The sequence below is a fragment of the Bacillus rossius genome, chromosome 16 (genome assembly GCF_032445375.1).
Source record: "Bacillus rossius redtenbacheri isolate Brsri chromosome 16, Brsri_v3, whole genome shotgun sequence".
NCBI lineage: Eukaryota > Metazoa > Arthropoda > Insecta > Phasmatodea > Bacillidae > Bacillus > Bacillus rossius.
In genome coordinates, this window is record NC_086343.1 from 14,001,363 (window position 1) to 14,021,260 (window position 19,898).

General features: G+C 36.8%; 1 protein-coding gene across 1 annotated transcript in view; it reads right to left on the bottom strand.

The window, feature by feature from the left end:
* LOC134540145 (lachesin-like) overlaps window positions 1-19,898 on the bottom strand; it is a 306,225-nt gene that overhangs the window by 215,008 nt on the left and 71,319 nt on the right. Inside the window, exon 2 of the mRNA XM_063382681.1 lies at window positions 4,745-4,851. The gene's annotated coding sequence lies outside the window, so the exon portion shown is untranslated. The remainder of the gene's footprint in view (window positions 1-4,744; window positions 4,852-19,898) is intronic.

Sequence of the window (19,898 nt, forward strand, 5' to 3'; positions counted from 1 at the left end):
CTTGTGAGCCCAAACTTTAAGAATGGTTCTTGGCTGACTGTAAATCCACGGTAATGTCCTTGATACTCTTGATTCAAAGTTGAATCAATCCCGAATTTTCATCCTATTTTCTGTCTTCCTCTTGCAGCTTCAGCTGCCAAGGTGAAGTAACTTTTTTTTCCCTCTGCACTTCAGACTTTTGAAAATAAATCAGCAGTTAAAACGGAAGTGTTTTCAGACTGGAATTTCACCATCAGGAATTGAACTTCGTGAAGTTTAATGTCCTACTTAATCTTCCAAGCTTCTCGTCAATGACGTAATTATGCTGTTTGACGGTAGGTAATAATGTTAAAGAGTATAGAAGTTTTTGTCTTTTTTTGTGCCTAATCATTTTTACGTATCGTAGGCATATATCATTACTACTCCACAATTTGTTTAAATCGTTAACGTTTAGTATAAAGTTTGCTTCGCAGCTAACAGAAATGTGTATAATTGATGTGAACATGTTTCCTTCATAATTACTTCCATTTTAATTGTTATCAACTTTTATATTTAAAAAATAATAATGTTTTCTAGGAACAAAATGTTTGTTGCATTTTTAACTTTTTCCTACATTATACTTTCTTAGTAATTTCTGAAACATAAAACTCCGTGGAGTTTTTTCAATGCTACAAATAAGTTTCTTTATTTTCTATAAATTTGTTTATTTAGATCATGTTGTAAAGAAGTCATTAAAATGTTTTTTGTAGTCCTGGATTTGTTGTTTTTTTAGGTTAGCTTAGTAATAAGAGTTTTGTTTTAATCTTTCATAATTTGTACACTTTTGTGTGATGAATTGGTGGAAAAACCTTAACTTCGTCACACATAAAAAGCCAATTAAATAAATACAATTTTGCACCGAGGAGTAAAATGAATAAGTGATTCGGGTTAACAAATTATACAGCCAACATTTATTACAATTATTGTTATATTTCGTGGATTCAAACGGCGTTAACGCTTTTTAAATCCTGTTTATTGTATTGGATCATTCTGCAGATTCTAGGGAGATAACATTCTTATAATTTTAGTTACGACGTCTTTCCACTTGCAGAAAAAATAAATCGGATGCCAAAATCGTATTTTTCTCTACTTCAACGACTTTTCCCACATTGCAGTTATTCTTTAGAAAAAAAATTGCTCGTGAAAAATGTCCGTTCTGTCGGAAATATCGATATGACACACTTCACTAGTTCAGAAAAGTTTTACGGCAAAACTTCTGAAGAAAAACTGGTTACAAAAAATTTTCGCAGAATTATTTACAACCGAGTTTTGACGCAGTACTTCTGAAGTCTATATACATTGAAATGCGAGATTTTTCCACGTACCTAGGCAGGATTCACAAAGTTAACATGAATAAGCAATCACGTATTTTATCAGATACAAATACTAAACATGTAATGAAACCCGTTTATAATAAAACCTAGCCTACTTCAAGAACATAAAAGTATGTATAAAGATAAACATAAAAGAATATATAAAATACGAACAGTAGGTATTGGAACAAGTTAAATAATAAAATCAAACAAAGTTTGTAGAGTGTAATAACAAGGTCTATAGATTTACTACAATAATTTTAAGTATATAGTGGTAGTGATTGTGTATATTCCAATATTGTAATAGGGACAATATGGGGAAACTGGTAAGAAATACGCGAGACAAGTGATGTTCAGCGAACCTAGCTGTGTGGAGTGTACCTGCCATGTGTTTTAATTGCGTGGAACTGCAGTAGTGGAATTTAGCAGCGTGGAGTGGAATGTTGCAACGTGTCTCGCGCTTAGCCGGTGCTAAATGGCCAGAGTTTCCCAAATTGTTCTATTACGATGTTTGGTTTAACGACGAGAGAAAAAAAAAAAATCATTTCGTGCAAATCAACCATCATCTTGTGAGGTCAACAAAAATTTTATGCATTTTTTTTTTGACGTGATAACGTCTTATAAATCGATGAACGCCGGCTGCACGAAAAATTTTCACGTTCCGCCTGAGCCGAACGTGCAAGAACCGGCCAACCACCGTGCGAGAAAATCTTCTATAGTAATAAACAGGTTAAAGCGGTTTTTTTTAACTAATTGTTCGTGATTATATTTAAAAAAATCATTTAAATTAAATTTGCAAAAACTGTAAATAATAATTGGAAAAAAAAGGATGTATTTTTTCATCAATGTTTTTCTTATGACGTTATCACGTATAATTATCGTCTGTAAAGCGACTTTACAGACAACTCCCTTTTTTTTTTAAGGACGTTGATGGTTGAGGGATGGAAAAAAATACACTTCAACCACCGTAGCTTGTGGCATCTCCTGACAATTACAGACTTCGTGGCTCAAATTTCTCTCTCTCTCTCTCTCTCTCTCTCTCTGCCCCCCCCCCCCCCCCCCCCCCCACAACGTTCAAATGTAGAAGCACGGCGACTCGCAAATTTTTCTACGCGAGGCTTTCTGTACGTGTTGCCGAGCTTCCGGTACAGATTACGCCGACGCAAAAAAAAAATAAAGCCCATAGAGTTACAACGATCACACAGCCGGGTGGATTAAGATATCGACGTGCGGTCATATTTCTCCGCTGGGCCGTGGGCGAGGGAGAAGTTCTTTTGGGGAGGAGAGGGGGAAATCTAAAGTCCCATCAGCTTCGAGAGCTTTTACGACCAGGACGTGGTCTCTCCCCCCCAACAACTCCCCCCCTTCCCTACTTCCCAACACACACACATACACACGGCTCTGGCTGCGAGAGAGGCTGTAACTGTATTATAGTTGGACAGTGGCGCGCGCAGGAATCATTTCTGGTTAAGGTTCCCCCGAAGTTGGGTGGCAATGAATTTTTTTTTATCACACACTCAAACAATACATATTTGTGATTCGCAAATTAGCTGCCAAATTTAGATTTGTAGTGCTTTTGGAACGTAAATATATGAAGAATTAAATGTAGAGCAAAAATAAATTCTTCCTTTAAAAGCATTGCCACCTGTCTACTTCATAATACGTTTTTTTTTTTTTTTTTTTTTAAGAAAATTATTTTGTTTTACTCGGTTTTTAAATTCATCCAAAACTTGAGTATTTTTAATGATAGTATAAATAAAATATTTATTATCAAAGTAATTTAAACCATATCACGAAGTGGCCAATAGCATTGCTTCTCAAACGGAAAATTTTTGTTTTGTAGTACATTTAATTCTACGTATTTGTACGTCATAAAAATCGTCAAGGTTGTTTTTAACCTTTTCCAGATAACTACGCCTAAAATTATTATTTCATTATTAATTATTTTGTGAAAGATAAGCCACTCAATAAAATTTACAACTTAACAGTGTTTAAAGTAAATATGAATGAATGATCTGAAACTGAAGGCTCGGTCTCCATCCATTATAGTCCAGTTCAATTCAATGTATTATTGTCAGATGACCATAAAATAAATTTTATATTTTAAGTGTGACGAATGGAATTTACTTAAAAATAATTCGTCCAGTCGAGCTATATAAATCGTTGACATTTTGCTGAAAATAGTTCATAGATGCGTGCTGAGCATCAATATTCATGTAAAATTATAGATATTTGTAAATTTGTACATTTACATGAAAACAACTGTATGAATACAAAATGGTGTTCGCAGTACTCTGTTCAGATTTTTCCCCAGGAATTCATGCTTTATGTTGTATCTAGTACCTGCTATAGTTAAAAGTTATTTGCAAACCGTTTCCTGAACAGCTTTCCAGTATCAACGGCGCACGTCAATAAGCATTATAAAACCAAACAAAGTCAAATTGTTGAATATTCGATCATCTTTTCCGTGGTCTGAAAAAAAAATGTGCTTTAAGGAAACATTAAATAACATATAAAAATTGTGCGCTCATTTTCCTTAGATATACTAAGTATTATTATGTCGAAAAACGTATTTAATGTATGCAAAAAATAACCATAGCCGTGTGTTGTACAAAGCTAACAATATATTTCTTGCAGTGTTGCAAACTGTTTCTTGGCAACTGGTTTCCAAATGAATGTTTCGTAAAAGTACAGAGGGTTCCCTCCCCCTTCCTGTGTAGAGAGACGGGAAGCCTACGACTCACGTAGTTTCGGTTCCCTACCACGTTCGTGCAACTTCGGATTTCTCTCAAAAATTGAAATTAAAAAAAATCTAAGGGTTAGGTTAGGTTAGGTTAGGTCAGTCACAACATGCTGGTTTTCATTGGGAAATTCTGATTTAGCGGCTGAAGTGGCGTTAACGCCAAAACGCAAAACTTCGGGAAATCTTGGGAAATTCTTGCAGGGAACCGAAACTACGTGAGTTGTAGGCTACCGTGTAGAGAGACCGACTCGCCGCAGTGTCGCCAACCTGCGGTCGCCATCTTTGAACATATATACTGTATAGAAGTCGCCAGCCCAGGTTAAAATTTCTAATACGGTTTTGAGGTAGTTGGTTAATTCACCGCCGCAATCGCCACCATCTCTAGGGCATCGACTTGTGGTGGGTCCCTAGCGGACAAGTGTCGAACTCTTCAAGCACCCCTTCCCCCTCCCGTTGAACGACCTTGAGCTGCTGTGAATGATAGATTGGGGGGTGCGCGGGGGAATGACAGCGGGCGACAGTGCGGCGCTCTAACGTGTAAATAACAACCTAAGACGATGCAGGGCGTTACGGCAGCGCCCTGCAGGCGGTGAAGTTCCCAAGCTGCTCATCATGCGCTCCTGAAAAACGTAGAGTAAATCCTATCCACTCGCGACTTCTGGCCACTGACCTTGTAGTTGCCCAGGTTGTCCACCACGCACGGCAGAGACACGTCCCGCCCCAGGGCGACGGTCACGTTGGGTATGGGCTCGATGAAGCGGGGTCCATCCGTCACGGCTGCCAACACAAGGGAAAACAAAAACACGTGAACTCAATGCGCCCACAGCCACGCCACGGTAAACCATTTCTCCGCCAGGCATTAACAAAGAAGCCAAGGGGAATTTTTTTTTTATTTTAGTGTCGGGAAACGTGATCTCACCTTTGTATGTGTGCCTTCGCCAAACTGTATAAAACAAAAGTCCCTATACGCGTTTTTTTCTTTCTGTTCGTTCGCTTAATTCTCTTAAATTACACGATGGATTTAGATGCGGTTTTTCCATGACATTTTAGAAAAAATTTCTTCCAAAAATGTGTATGATACATTAATATTCAATTAAATTATGGAAGAGAAATCCCGATGTTTTGTAATAAACTCGTAAAAGACCATTTTTAGGGAGCTTTACATGGCTTACGTTGACTTATACGTGATTTGTACATCAAATCAATGTACTTGATAATAATTGTTGGTTGGTATTTGAGCGTTGAGTGCTTTTCACGAAGACAGCAGTATTTTGCCCATTCGCGTGTGACTTCTCAACAAAATTGGTTTTGTGTCGTCTTATCGGAAAAAAATAAGCTGTTAAAATTATTTACAAAGAAATTCTTTAGTCATGGGTAGTACGTGTCAGTAGGTATATAGTTATTTTTTTTTTAAAAAACACCGGACGCTTACGAGAACCTGATACTTAAAAGTATTTACTTAATATATCTAAATGTCGCCAAACGAGTGGGTCGCATCCATGCAAAGTTGTGGCGGGTAATTAGTTTCAAAATAAGATTAACTACTTTAATAAAAAAATAATTTTGGGCCCGGTTTCATGTTGGAATTATAACAAAACATTGTCAGCTGGATGTTTTAAATTATGTATTTGGAATTCATTGATATCATTTTCCTTTCCTGGCAAGCAGCGGGCATTTTTCACGCACTTAATTGAATAAAAAATACAGGAATTTATGTTAAAAATAATGAATTATTTCAGAATTAAATAGTAAAATTAAAGCACCCTATCAATCATGAAATTCTGAAGGACACAGAATAACAAGATACTAGAGAATAATTTAAAGGACTCACTGTGCTTTAAGAGCATTTCTGGGTGTTATATGATTTCCTAACCGTTAAAACATTTGAAATTAGTTAGGACTAACTGCTGATCTCATTACTGGCATTAGAGTGCAAATCACATCGCATTGAAAACAGCTTGCTGAAAAATTTAATACGAAGGAGTTAATCAACAAAAACCCTAACTAAAAGCAGATTTTTTTCCCACTGACATAAAGGATTTCGATCAATCAGGATAGTCAAATTTTAATTCAAAATATTGTTCACTGGATACAATCTTACAGAATTTTTTAAACACAAAATAAAGGTGACCTTAAAAATTGAGATGACTTTATTATATGAATAGTATTAGATTATTTTTTAAGTATATATCTACTATAATTAACTTATTTACATTCTTGTGAAAAGTCAAGCAAATCAATTTATGGGCTAGAAAATAAAGTTTTGGAAACTAATTGTCTCTCCATGAACAATGCTACAATTCCATCCAAACGGCCAATAATTTTCTTTAGGCTTTTGAAATGAATTGTTTTTATTAACGTTTTGCAAAAAGTTATTGTTTTTATTTGGTACCAAAATCCCAATAAAAATGTAATTTATATGAAAGAACAAAAACTTTACAGGTAAGGTAAGATTATGTGAAACATTGAAACTATAGAGAACAATTTCAGTCCAATGAGCTAAATTGGGCGAATTTTAACACTTAAATAAAGTGAAACAAATTTCTTCTGAATAAATTAAAATTACAATGAAGTATAGGGTGAATGGGAATTTCTAGGTATTATGAAAATTTTACCCGTCATAATGGGAACATTTTTTTATGACTTTTTACAGGAACACATTTTTAAGAGTTTTAAGTGAGAAATGTAAAGAAAGGTAATTTGGTTAAGTAAAATTTAAAAAAAATTACAATAAAAATATTTTTCTCAAAAAATAAATAAATTTTTTTCCCCGAGTAATTAGGACATTTTTGGTTTTTGAACAGACTTTCTGTTCAAAGTGGTTTAGCATAAAATACGTTTTAACGCTTCAGTTCTTCAGCTATTTTTTACTTGTCCACGTGTATATTATGTGTACTTAAAGACGACAGTGTTGTATTATCCATTAATATTTATTTCACCGCACCCTATATGCTTTTGAAAACTTACATATAAATTCATTTATTAATTTGCAGACATTAAATAATCGTATTTTTATAAATGTGTTGAGAATTCAAATAAGGCAGAAGACTTTTCATATTATTGTAAAACAGTAGTAATGAAAGCAATTGAAAAAAAAAACCTTTGTTGGTTAAAAATTCAGCTCGCGAAGTACTGACGAACACGATCAATGAAGAGACTGAAGTAAAATGTTTTTGTGCGAGGACATGTACACTATGCGACGGTGTATCGCATGTCGGTAAGAGGATTATTGGCCACTGCCCCACGGATCGTGACGTAATCAACGACGAGGGCTGCCCAGACCGTGACGCGGTAAGCCTTGGCTTAATTTCAAATAGAAATTGGGGCTTGCGGCACGTGACGTGCTTACGTCGTACAAAGTGAAGGGGGAAGGGGGGGGGGGGGTTGGTGTGTAGTGGTGGGTGTTTTTTTTTTCTCCTCCCTCGTCTATTGGTCGAAGGATTGTGAAACTTGTCCGCACAAAGCTGGGGAAATTCATCTCTATTTGTGACTCACAAAGACGCCAATTTAAAAGTTCGCGACACAAAATTTGCCAGAGATAAATACAGACCAACTACAATTTTTTATTTTTTTTTTTGTGAAAAAATCTACGACGTTGATGTTACGCCAGTCCAATAGATGGGAGAATATTTTTAAACCATCGACTTTGCATTTGTTTTAATATTTAGGATAACATAACTATCAAAGAAAAAAAATTTCACTTAAAAAAAATATTTTACGGTTTGTTTTTACAAATTCTGTATTTCAGAGTCAAACGAGACAAACCTAAGTTCCGAAATGGATATTTTACTTTTATTACATTTGTTAATAATTCGTTTTCTATCGAATTATAAGATCGTAGACAGTCAAACATTTTTTCTAATGTTTTTAGCTAAAGATTTTAAGAACCTCAGTCAAAACATTTATGTAGTTGAGCCAGATGAAGGGAAGTACATTTACAATTTTATGTATCTGTGGTAGTTGGAAAATGTTCCACATTCGGGAGAAATTAATAATACATTCCGTCTTGTTGGCTACACACATATGTAGGTTGGCGGAAAAAAAATGTTATTGAAAGAGCTGTTTTGTTCTCCTGTAAAGCTCTCAAATTGCGACCTAAATTAAAAAATCCTCTTTTAGATCAATTTCATCATAAAGAAAGTAAAAAGCAAAAATCATTCAACATCGTGTTGAGGCTAGGTTCTGATTTACATTATTACTTTTATTTCGCTTTTTAAATTACATTATAATGTGTTTCAGACTGCTACCACAATACAATCAAATGGTTCGTTTACATTCAGTTTCCTGGCAACCCCTCTTCGAACAGCTACTAGCATGTATGAGCATGAGAGATTGTTAAACGTATGTTTATGATTTATCCATATGAAATTTGTTGTTTTTCTGTTTGGATACTATTGTTAAATTCCAAAACCTTTAGTTATGTTTTGTTTTGGTTTGTAATCGTTCTTTTCAGTCGTCAGTTGCGTTTTTATTGTAAACTAGCTGTACCGGCCACACTTTGCTGTAGCTCTGTCTGGTAAAATGGAAAGAAAAGCGAAAGCATACAAAATTTTTGTAATTTGATTGAAGAATGTACACATATACAAAGCATCTCTCACTATCTCTCTATGTATGTCCCTTCATAAATCTCACTATATTTAACGCTATATATAAAAATCATTCTATATATCTATATTTATATAGCTCTATCTTCATAACTCCATATCACTCTATCTCTCTATATGTATCTATGTTTCTATCTATATCTCAGTCTACCTCCTTATTTATATCACTTTACATTTCTATCTATATAACCCTAGCTTTATCGCTCTATATATCGGTATAACTCCATATCTCTCTCTATATATATATATATATATCTATATCTTTATCTTTACAAATCAGAAGATGAACACACATGCATTTATATTTTTTCCCTATCTACATTTTTGTATCTGTTTACCTGTCACATGTGTAACATAGGTATAAAAATAACGCCCTTAAACTAATCCAAAGTTGTTTCAAAATTTCAAAGCAATCGATGAAGAAATTTCGGGGATAAGCTATTTTGTACAAAACAAATATTTACATTTTATTAATATAGATAGAAAAGTTCTACAACAACTACGAATTTGGTCGTTGTCACAAAATTATTTCATTGAAAATTAGCGGGGGTAATAACGCGCCAGAAAATTGTGCGTAAAATAATGGTGTTACTCCTAATCATTTCAATTGAATTAATTTTGCTGCAGCGTCAAAATTCGCGGTGGTAGTATAACTGCGTTCAGTTAAATCTTAAATACTTTCTCTATTATTTCGAATTAAAAAAAAAACGCATAGATGTTTTCATCTTAGTTTGTCATTTTGAAACTACAGCCGAATTTCGTCGGTGGAATTCAGACTCGGCGTATGTGTGTATATATAGGTGTGTGTGTGGGAAAAATAAGGGGGGGGGGGGGGGGGTAAAGGTTTAAAAGAGGCCTGTTGATGCGGTGGCTATATTCTGTCCACCGACTGTTTCGTCGACGGCGCAAAATGTTCGCATGGCGGCAGCTGTGATTGGTTCCCTGTTGATCCTGTAAACACGGCGGCGGAACAGAAGCAATGAACAATGTACACGCGTGTGAAGGCCCCGCAGATGGATGGAGGGGGAGGGGGAGGGGGGAGAATGGACCGGATTTAGAGACGCACTCGGTGTTAGCCCACCAATCACCGACAGCCAGTGGAAAGTTTTTGGTTGGGAAGAGGGGGGGAGGGTTGAGTTCATCTAGGGGAGGCGCGTGGCTAGTTCTGTCCACACGGGCGGTTACAGCTCGGATCGATGTGTGCTTACGGGAAATGCGCGTAGGTTGAAACCGAGAAAAAAAATTGGTTGTCTGTAAAGTCGGTTTACGGACGATAGTTTAACGTGACGTCATAACAAAACATTGATGAAATGATTGCATACTTTTATCAATAAAATTGAATCATTTTTTATAGAATTACAACTATTTTGTATGGATACAAAGAAGGAGTGAAATGAAACCTACCATTTAATTGATAAATTTACTTTTATTTGCACTCATTAATTCAAATATGTTTATTACTTTACCGAAGAGATTTTTTTAAACTATAACTTTTATACATGTTTGCTATTTAACTTCTTCCATCTGTGTTATTCTGTTAAGGATAGGACGATGATAGGAAAAGTAGGAAACGAATGGGAGTTTTTTTAAGTTTAATGTGCTATGAAAAAGTCCAATCGAGTGGAAGAGAGATAGATGCGGCGCAAGCATACAATGAGCGTAACGGGACACAGCATTACGGGACACTTTTTCGTGCGTGCGGCCGTCGTTCATCGATTTATTAGACGTTATCACGTCAAAAAAATTTTCGAGCCAACAAACGTACATGTTTGTACTCAACGAAATTAATATCTAGATTCTGTTGCTAACTGTTATTATAGCTCAAATAATCTCGATGTGCGGGAAGATTAACGGTGAATTAAAAACCTCTTACACTTTAAATTAGAAAAAAAAAGCACCGTCAAATCATCCATTATTTACTTTCGGAAATTTTCACTATAGAATATTTTAGCAAAAAAAAATTTAACTAGCGCTACCGCGTTGCAAACAAATTTGTAAGTTACTTCTAAATCTCCATAAAAAATAACTTGAATTATTGTGCATAATCTGATGCTAATTTTGAAATATTTCAAAATAACTTCATGGTAAGTTCATATATCAAAAGACAGTAAGTAAGTAGGTAATGTAGTATTTGATTTGAAGGGTGAGGGGTAATTTGTATTCTTTTAAAAGAAAAAAAAGGGGGGTTGTCTGTAAAGTCGGTTTACGGACGATAATTTTACGTGATAACGTCATAAAAAAATTAATGAAAAATTGCATACTTTTTAATTTTCAAATATTATTTACAGTTTTTGCAAAATTTAAATTAAATAATTTGTTTAAATATAATCACGAACAATTAGTTAAAAAGCCCGCCTTAACCTGTTTAATATTATAGAAGATTTTCTCGCACGGTGGTTGGCCGGTTCTCGCACGCACGGCTCAGGCGGAACGTGAAAATTTTTCGTGGGTGCAGCCGGCGTTCATCGATTTATAAGACGTTATCACGTCAAAAAAAAACATGGAAGGTTAAAAACTTATTTTAAAATAAACAGTAGCCTATCATTTGACGATCTGAATGTGTTCGTAGGAGTATTCGTTGCAATAATCTTTTGCAGAGACTGCGCGCGCAATAAAGTTATGGTAGCGTTTCATTCCCTGGCGTCCGAAGTCAAGATGGCAGCAGGGGCTTGTATGGTCCCATAAAAGTCCCGTGCTGCAGAAGGTATAGAGCAATAAACATTTATTGGCGCAGTTTAACTTCCCACCCTGAGCAACGGTCTATTACCAAGGGTGGCTGAAAGTGATCAAAGCGGTCCCCCCCATTCCCCAACAAACATCACCAATTCAATTCCCAGCGTGGATTAAATGTGGCGATCATTTTCGGGAGAGATTCTGGCCGAATAGTAGGCAAGGGGAAACAGACGTAATGCGTACAAAACTGTATCAAGCCTTTGAAAGTACCGACGGTCAACGTGTATCTTCATACCACCGCTGTTCTGTCGAAATTGTTTTTAAACAACTTCATGTGGCGGTCAGTATTCGCAAATAAACATCGTGTTTCACTCCGAAAGTATTTTGGGAAATGGATATCATTTTTACTCATTTTGAGAACTGTCAAATTTGAGATCAGTTACGTGGAACAGAATATACGAATGACTACAAGAAATTGTTTGTAAGCGGAAAAATCCACAGAAAAATTGTATTGAACTAAAAAAAAAAAACAACAAAATAAAAATTGACAGAATTGATCTGTTATCGGATTCTCTTTGACGAGATATGTTTTAACTGGATGAAAAATCACATAACTCTTACAAAGCATTCTTATGCATAATTTTTTTTTAAATTCTCGCAGAGTTTTTCATCCACTACAATTGCAACAGCCTTTAAAAAAAAATGTATTATTTGAGCGCATACCAAATCGGCCGCGATATTTACCTACGCAAAAATCATGAAATAAAAAACTTGTTCAGACATACAATTAAAGGGTAAAATATAAAATTAAAAAAATGTGAGCGTTTTGATGTTTTGCGTGAAAATCTACACAATATGATTTAAAATTTGTGTATCTTTTTATTTAATGTAAAAATAAAGCTTAAGAAATATTTGCATTCTTTAAAATATTTATGATTCAGCGGAAAATTTGTCGGAATAGAAAAATACTACATGATAAATAATAATGGATTCACGCTCCTCTTGTTTTAAACTTCTTTTCTTTATTGATTTCTCGTTTGAGTTCACCATGCACGAATCACGAAACGCTGAGAACGCTTCCAAAACATTCAGTTGGTATGACTGCGCAAGAAGAGTGATGTGTTATTTACCCATCTGCTGTCATCCGTCTGCTAAAACTTTCTGTTCAGTACCGTAAACAAAGCTCCTCTTCAGTTCATTTTCAGTTTATTGAACTTTCTTCAGCTTGATTGAAGGCAAAGTACCTGTATGTGACTTAGACCAGAAAAAATGTTGATAAACTGCAGAAACAGATCGAAGACTTGTTTATCCTTGGCAAAAACACATGACAAAACACATGAAAATTTATTTTAACTTGTATTTTTCGTGGCCATAAATCAAGAACTCTAAGATACAAAATTTTCAAGCACAGGAAATTTTTTACAAGTGTAATGGGCAAATATATACATGAATCTATTAAATAAAGCTTTATATTTCTGTGGGAAATCTAGTGATGGGATATTTATGCCATAATAAATATTATTTTCACGGTAAATATAATAAGGTTTAACAAGTTTTTAATAACACAAAGTTATCCAAGCACCAACCCTGAGCTAAATAACCTGTAGGAATAATATCGTTCACGTAAAAATTTACGGCATTAAATCTTTTGTGTGCGGAGATGATTATGATCCTAACTTTAGAAATATTGAAATGGAAGTGCACTTAGGAGTGACACCAATACTTGCCTTTGATGGGGAATAGAAGCCTTTGGGAAAAATCACACATGGAACGCCTTTCCTCAATCCTCTCTATCTCTCTCTCTCTCCCGCTATCTATCTCTCTCCCCCCCCCCCCCTCTCTAGCAACAAATCGCGATCCCACCCGCTTGGTCACACAGGTGCAGCGATCAAAACGTGAACCATAAGAGTGTTCGAAGTGCAGAAACTGGCGATGTTATAAGCTCGGAGTTACAAAAACCAGTCAGGAGGTTGGGTGCAGTGATGTAGTTGGTCATTTGCCACATTGCAAAGACCCATAACATTTGCGGAAATGCCTATTCGACCACGATTGATAAGATGATTGATTCGTCGTGTTCTTTTGAACACACGCCATTGCTGGTTACGCCGTTGTCATTCAAAATCTCAATAGCGGACAACAAAAAAAAATCGAAAAATATGTACATGTTAACTCACAGAAAAAAAGTTAAAATCAGCTGAAATTAAATATTTAAAAAACTAAATAGTAGTACATAATATGGCATACTGGGACTGTTTCTAGTTCGTGGTGTCGGTTTCTGTGTCCGTCATATTGAATTATGACATCATATCAGCTATTTTGGATGACCTTGACCTTGACCTGCACCTTTGACCTCAGTCTCCATCCTGAATTTTGCAATTCTGAAATAGAGCACCCCACTTACTGAACGTTGCAATTTTAGTTACGGTCACCATCTTGAATTATAATGTCATTTCCGCCATGTTGGATCTGATATCACAATCACTTTATTCGATTCTGATGTCATGTACGACAACTATTTGTCTTCTGGAGGCCACCATCTTGGATACCGTTATCTTTGTTTCTGCTGTTTGTTCCTAGAGAGCGTCAGCATCACTGTCTCATGCACATAAGTTCGATGTTCCACTACCTGCCAATGTTGTGTGGTCCTTATCGACATATTCGATTTAATATTTTTATACAAAATACAGTGGCAGCGACGTGACTCGAACCATAAAAGCTCGGACCTCTGGGTTGGAAAACATACGCCTTTGACCGCACGGCCATCGAGACTTTTACCAGACCGTGAATTAAATAAGGTATATAAATATAACACACATTCAGACTTTATTTTTTTTTTTAATTTGAAGGAATAAAAATATCACCTGCTAGAAAGTGCGGCTGCCATATTATTTTCATTTTTAGCCACTTAAGAGAGTAAGGGCTGCCACCATCTTGTTGGCTGTGTTGGCCGCAATCCTGAAAATTCGTTATATTAATATGTATCTAGAAATTAAGGAAAAGTCCCTAAAAACATCCAAGTATTTACCTTTTAAAATAGTGATTTTTTTTTTTCCTTTCAGAAAGTTTGCAACTGCAGTAATGCTGTCAATAGTCACTATTTTTATGTTCTTAGGAAAATCAACAAATAATAAATTTAATAAAAAAATTTAAAGCTTATCACCGTTAACGATGTTATACAAAACGAGATTTTTAATGCCAACAAGCCGAGTAAGAGTCATTCTAGCAAAAAGAGGGGGACAATTTACTTTGCATCGCAGGCTAAGTGTGAGACATTCTAAAACCAGTGAAAGTGTTTCTCTTGCTGTCGCTTTGCCGATTCTCTGGACGCCCCTTTACTTCCAGGGCTAGGATCTCTCTCTATCGTCTATCTCCAATAAAATAATTATCAGCTCCACAGTAGCTTTAGCTTTATCGACTGCCTTTCCCGGCCACAGAGGATCTTAATTCTGTGGGGGAGGCACAGTGGTTTTTATGGGGGAAAAGATTCAGCGTGGAAGATAACGACTCGACTGTGAAATTAAAAAAATAACTCTTTTATTTTTACAATTGAAGATAGCTCAATGGCTCTCGGGAGAGTTTCTTAATGCCTCTTAAACTGCGCGGTATGGACTTATAACATCGTGCCTAATGTCGCCTATCATATTTCGGGCTTATGACATCGTGAGCACACTGTTAAAATTTCACATTCAATTTACCAAAAAAAAAAAAATCAAACACTGGTTGCAAATTATCCATGGATATTTCGTAAAATTACGTTAATCTACGTAAATCTAGAATTGAATTTACTTACTCTGAACATGAACTCATTGGAATCATCTCGGAAAAAAAAGGTTTAAAAAACTAGTTACTACAATCAACAACCTTCTTTCTTCTATGTGCATTTTTACCCTGCTATAATGCGCACCGAAGAGCCCTTCGGTTAAAATGCATTCTTGTTAAAAGAAGTTGTGAATTAACTGTCATTTTTTGAATCGCACGCATACAAAACAAACACTTTAGTGTGCCGTTTGAATAACTGCTCAATATATTCTGTAAAAGAAAGCAAGGTTTAAATAATAATCATAATCATCCCCCCCTTGTCTCGGCTCATGGACTTAAAAATCTGCGTACATTCCTAAAATCGGGAAAATTTGAAGGTCAATAAAATATGAAGGTCAATAAGATTTTGAAGGTCAATAAAAATCTAATACATTGTTTTTGACATATGCCATTGCTGGTTACGCTGTATGTCATAAGAAACCTCCATGACGGACAAAAAAAATAGTATGCGAACTCACAGAAAAAAGCCAAAATCTGCCGATGTCTGACATTCTTCACGAAGCACTTATCAAGAATAATTTTAGAATATTCAGAAACGGGTTGCAGGTGCTAGACCGAATGTCATTTGACCGAAATTACGGGGGGAAAAAACGACTCTTCGTCTAGTGCCTTTCGGTCAACCGCCTGTTGCCAGAGTTAAGATGCATATAAATTAAGACACAGATATAACATTAAGTTAAGACATAGATAAATTTTCAAGTTTTCGGTCTAGTGCCTGTTGTCAGAGTTGAGACATAATCCTTACGAGATGAATTTTAAAGTTTCAGAGGTCTAATGACTTTCGGTATACTGCCTTTCAGTTTAGCGATTTTCGGCCAACTGTCGCGTCTCCTCTTTATCGCATCTCTTCGCCCTTGCATACATAACGTCTTCAGAATGGAGTTCTACGAGAGATTTCTGTGCATGACCTTACGAAGTAGAAAAGTTAACCTTATATATATTTTTTTTCCTTCCCCCTCCTTTTCTGGTTTTGAAGCAGTGTTCCCTCGTTCCCAAGCGAGGCGTTGCGGAGGTTTTATTTATTTTTTATTTTTTTTTCTTCTCTCCGTGAGAAATGTCGGAGGAGCGTTTATTAAGTGCCGGCCCTCTCAGAAGTTCTTCACCGACCGCCGGGCTCAATGCTACCTTCGTGCGTGTGAAGAACGTCTTCAACCCTGTTTCGGTACGGGGCGGGAGAGGGGGGGAGGGGAAAGAGGGTTGCCTACCCCCACCCACCCCCTCTCCTGCCAGACCAGACAACGGCCGCCGCAACCCGCCCCCATATATTTCCTGAAGAAGCTGCACTTAACGGTAGGTGAGAAATATTACAAGACTCGCAGGAGGAGATGTGCTGCTCCATCTCTCTCTCTCTCTCTCTCTCTCTCTCTCTCTCTCTCACACACACACACACATATATAAGCAGCTCAGAAGCAAATGAGCCTAAGTCACAATCGGACGGGGCTTGTCTGTAAAGTTGGTTTACGGACGATAATTTTACGTGATAACGTCATATCAATTTTTTTTTAAATTGCTGCTATTAAAAAGCCCGCCTTAACATGTTTGATATTATACAAGATTTTCTCGCACTGTGGTTGGCCGGTTCTTGCACGCTCGGCTCAGGCGGAACGTGACAATGAGTCATGCTTTTTCGTGCGTGCAGCCGACGTTCATCGATTTATAAGACGTTATCACGTCAAAAAAAAAAACCTATAATTCCCTCCAACAAATGGAAATAATTTGAAAGCAAACAGCAGGAAAAGTGGTTCTATCCCACCATTTTTTTCCACCTTAATAGTCTGCGTACATTCCTTCAATCGAGAAAATTTACAGGAAAGTTTTTTTAAGGTGATATTTTAGTGGTTTTTGTGTTTTCCGATAGCCTCCAAATGCATGTGTGGCCAGCAAGAAGGAACTCGATCAGTTTATTTTCCGAAATTAAGGGACTTTTTCCATCGGCCGAGGGTACATATGACATTTTGACAGGACTTAGTTTCGTCTGCACTCTTTGAATGATTATTTCAGTGGGAGAGACAATACAGCGTAGCACATGCGACCCCAGCGATGAGATTAAGCAAGTATTCTGACGACACAACGATGACAGTACAGACCAACACACTAAGTAGGCTGAGCGATTGACTGGCTCAACTAGATCTCTGGACTTAGGATCTTATAACAAAAAAAAAATTCTTTTTATTGATTTGCGATGTTGCGGTTTGATGGAAAATGTACTTGTGAGAAATAATCTGCCAAATAAAACAAAAATGTTGCCAAAACTGGACTTGGGCTTTTTTTGTATCTGAGGTGCTGATACGCGGTCTTTCTCTCCCACGCATACAAACATATACACAAACACACACTCTCTCTCTCTCTCTCTCTCTCTCTCTCTCTCTCTCTCTCTTTCCGCGTGGAAGGTGGGGCCACGGCGGAGGCGAACGAGGCACATGAATCACGAGGACGTAAGGGTGGCTCTTGCGTCATAAACAAGAGCACATCTTGCCCTCCAGAGCAGGGGAAGTGTGGGAAGGGGGGGAGGGGGGGTTGCTACCTGAAGATGCGTGGGCAAACGCAGCGAGAGAAAAAATAAATAAAAGGGGAGGGAATTAGGAAATTGTTAGCCGTAGGAATAAGATAAAATATTAAGCTGAGAGTTAATTATGCTACTCGGAATAGACAAAATAAATTACTTTACTCGACCTTTTTTTTTTCCACATGCCATGAATTGCAACTGTTATCCCAGGAAATAACAAAACTAAAAAAAAAAAAAATCAAAGAATAATTTTTTCTCTAAGATTGGAGTATAAATATTTTTTTTTTTGTAAATTAAAAAAAAATTATATATAATTCAACGTTATTTCATAAAATGTATATCCACATAAATTCGTTCGAGTTACCTATACACTTGTTATTTTGTTTTATAACGTATGTATAGTAAAAGGGAGGCTACTAAAAGTAGAAATTAAATAGTAAACTAGTAACACTCATTAATCATGATCATTTGGCTAGTCCCGCACACCACCAAAGCGTGGATATACATGATTGCCCGAATAAGAACCCGAATCCAAAATTACTGAGAACATTTTTCTTAGCTATACAGCTGCTTTCACGTGATTGTACAAATATAAATATACCTGTAATTTGACATGATTATTTCAGTTACGTTTACATAAATTATTACAGTGTATAAGCTATTGCTATAAATACTGTACGTCAAATTAAACGTACGTTTAAAGATGGTGAAACCACATGGGGAATGATCAAATTTTTACTTACATAGTGTACACAGATGCAAAACAAATTATTCCTGGTACTTTTAGTGCATTGTAGGGAATAATAGGAAAATAAGGAAGGGCGCTTTCATTTTGTCGTGTTTTTGCCTCGTTTCAACTGTTGTGCTGAATTTTTTTTGGGTTCAATATGTTTGTGCTGTCATCATTTTTGGGGGTCTTTTCGTTCTCTTAGTCCATTTTTTCTTTGTTTTTCTTTGTTTGTTGACCATATTCCGTTATGGAAAATTATGTGGTGTTTATATCCTGTTGAAAACAGCAATTTTTTGCTTAATTTGTGTTTCTGTCTTTTGGGTATTTTGTAGTTTTCTTCTACAGACATACATGTGCTTAGCAATGGCATATGTCCAAAAGCTTACGTCAAGCTTATCACATTTGTTGCCCCAGGTGAATGAGAGCATGGCTCCGTTCCTCTGTGTGTGTACGTATGCATGTTAGGGCGATATTCCAAGATTTTCGGGTAAGGCAGCGAACAAGCACTGCCTTATTGGGATACAACCCGTAACATGACTTGAGGGCCGTATTCCAGAACGTGTCCAAACCGAATCCCAGTAAGGAAACAAATCGGCACCAGTTTTTAATAATCGGTGCCCTGCGCGAGGCTAGAAACTGGTTCCAACGCATTCTAACGGACGTTTCGCAACCAACGATAAAAATTGTTATAGCGAAATTCCTACAGTGAGCAGCACCATCGCACGAATTAAATTGTGTTATTATAATTTTCTCAAGTACTTTTGTATGTTGCAGATTATTTCATGTTGTGACCATTAAATTGTACGGAATGTATTCCAGGATAGTTTCACTACCATGAAGTTTCATTTGGCACACCAACATGCCTGGTAAGTCCCCCGATGATCATAAAAATGACTATACAGTGCCAAACGCTGGTTCGCCGTCTGAACGAAATCCAAGGGCGTCGCCAGCCGATGGCCTAGGAGAGGGGGGCAAGTTATGGGAAAAGTATGTATTTTTTTTGCATTTGGCTACATTTTTTGAATCGCTAGGACTTAAGGGGGGGGGGGGGCAACTGCTCCCCATACCCCCCTTCCCCTGGCGACGCCCTTGACGAAATCAAAGAAAATACTTGCTCTGCGCATGCGCAGAATTCGGACAACAGATAGGACACCGGAAACCCTTCCCCTAAAAATAATGTCCTATCAAAAGAGGACGGAGGACAGGTGTAGCATATCCAACACCTAAACTCTTTATGTTTGTGTCCAGGAATACCGGCCTAAGAGTGGTTTCCTGGGAATAGGTGTGGCGTATTCGGTGGAGGGTATAGTTAATTAGCGACCGACCTACCGACCGACGAGCGACGAGCGACGAGCGACGAGCGACGACTCCCTTATCGTGACCAGGTGTCTTCAGTCTCGCTCGCGTCTCGTGACCTTTTGCACGCCGCCTACCCTCCCCCTCCCAATCTATTTCATCCTCCCAAAAACAATCTCCATTCGCCACAACATGG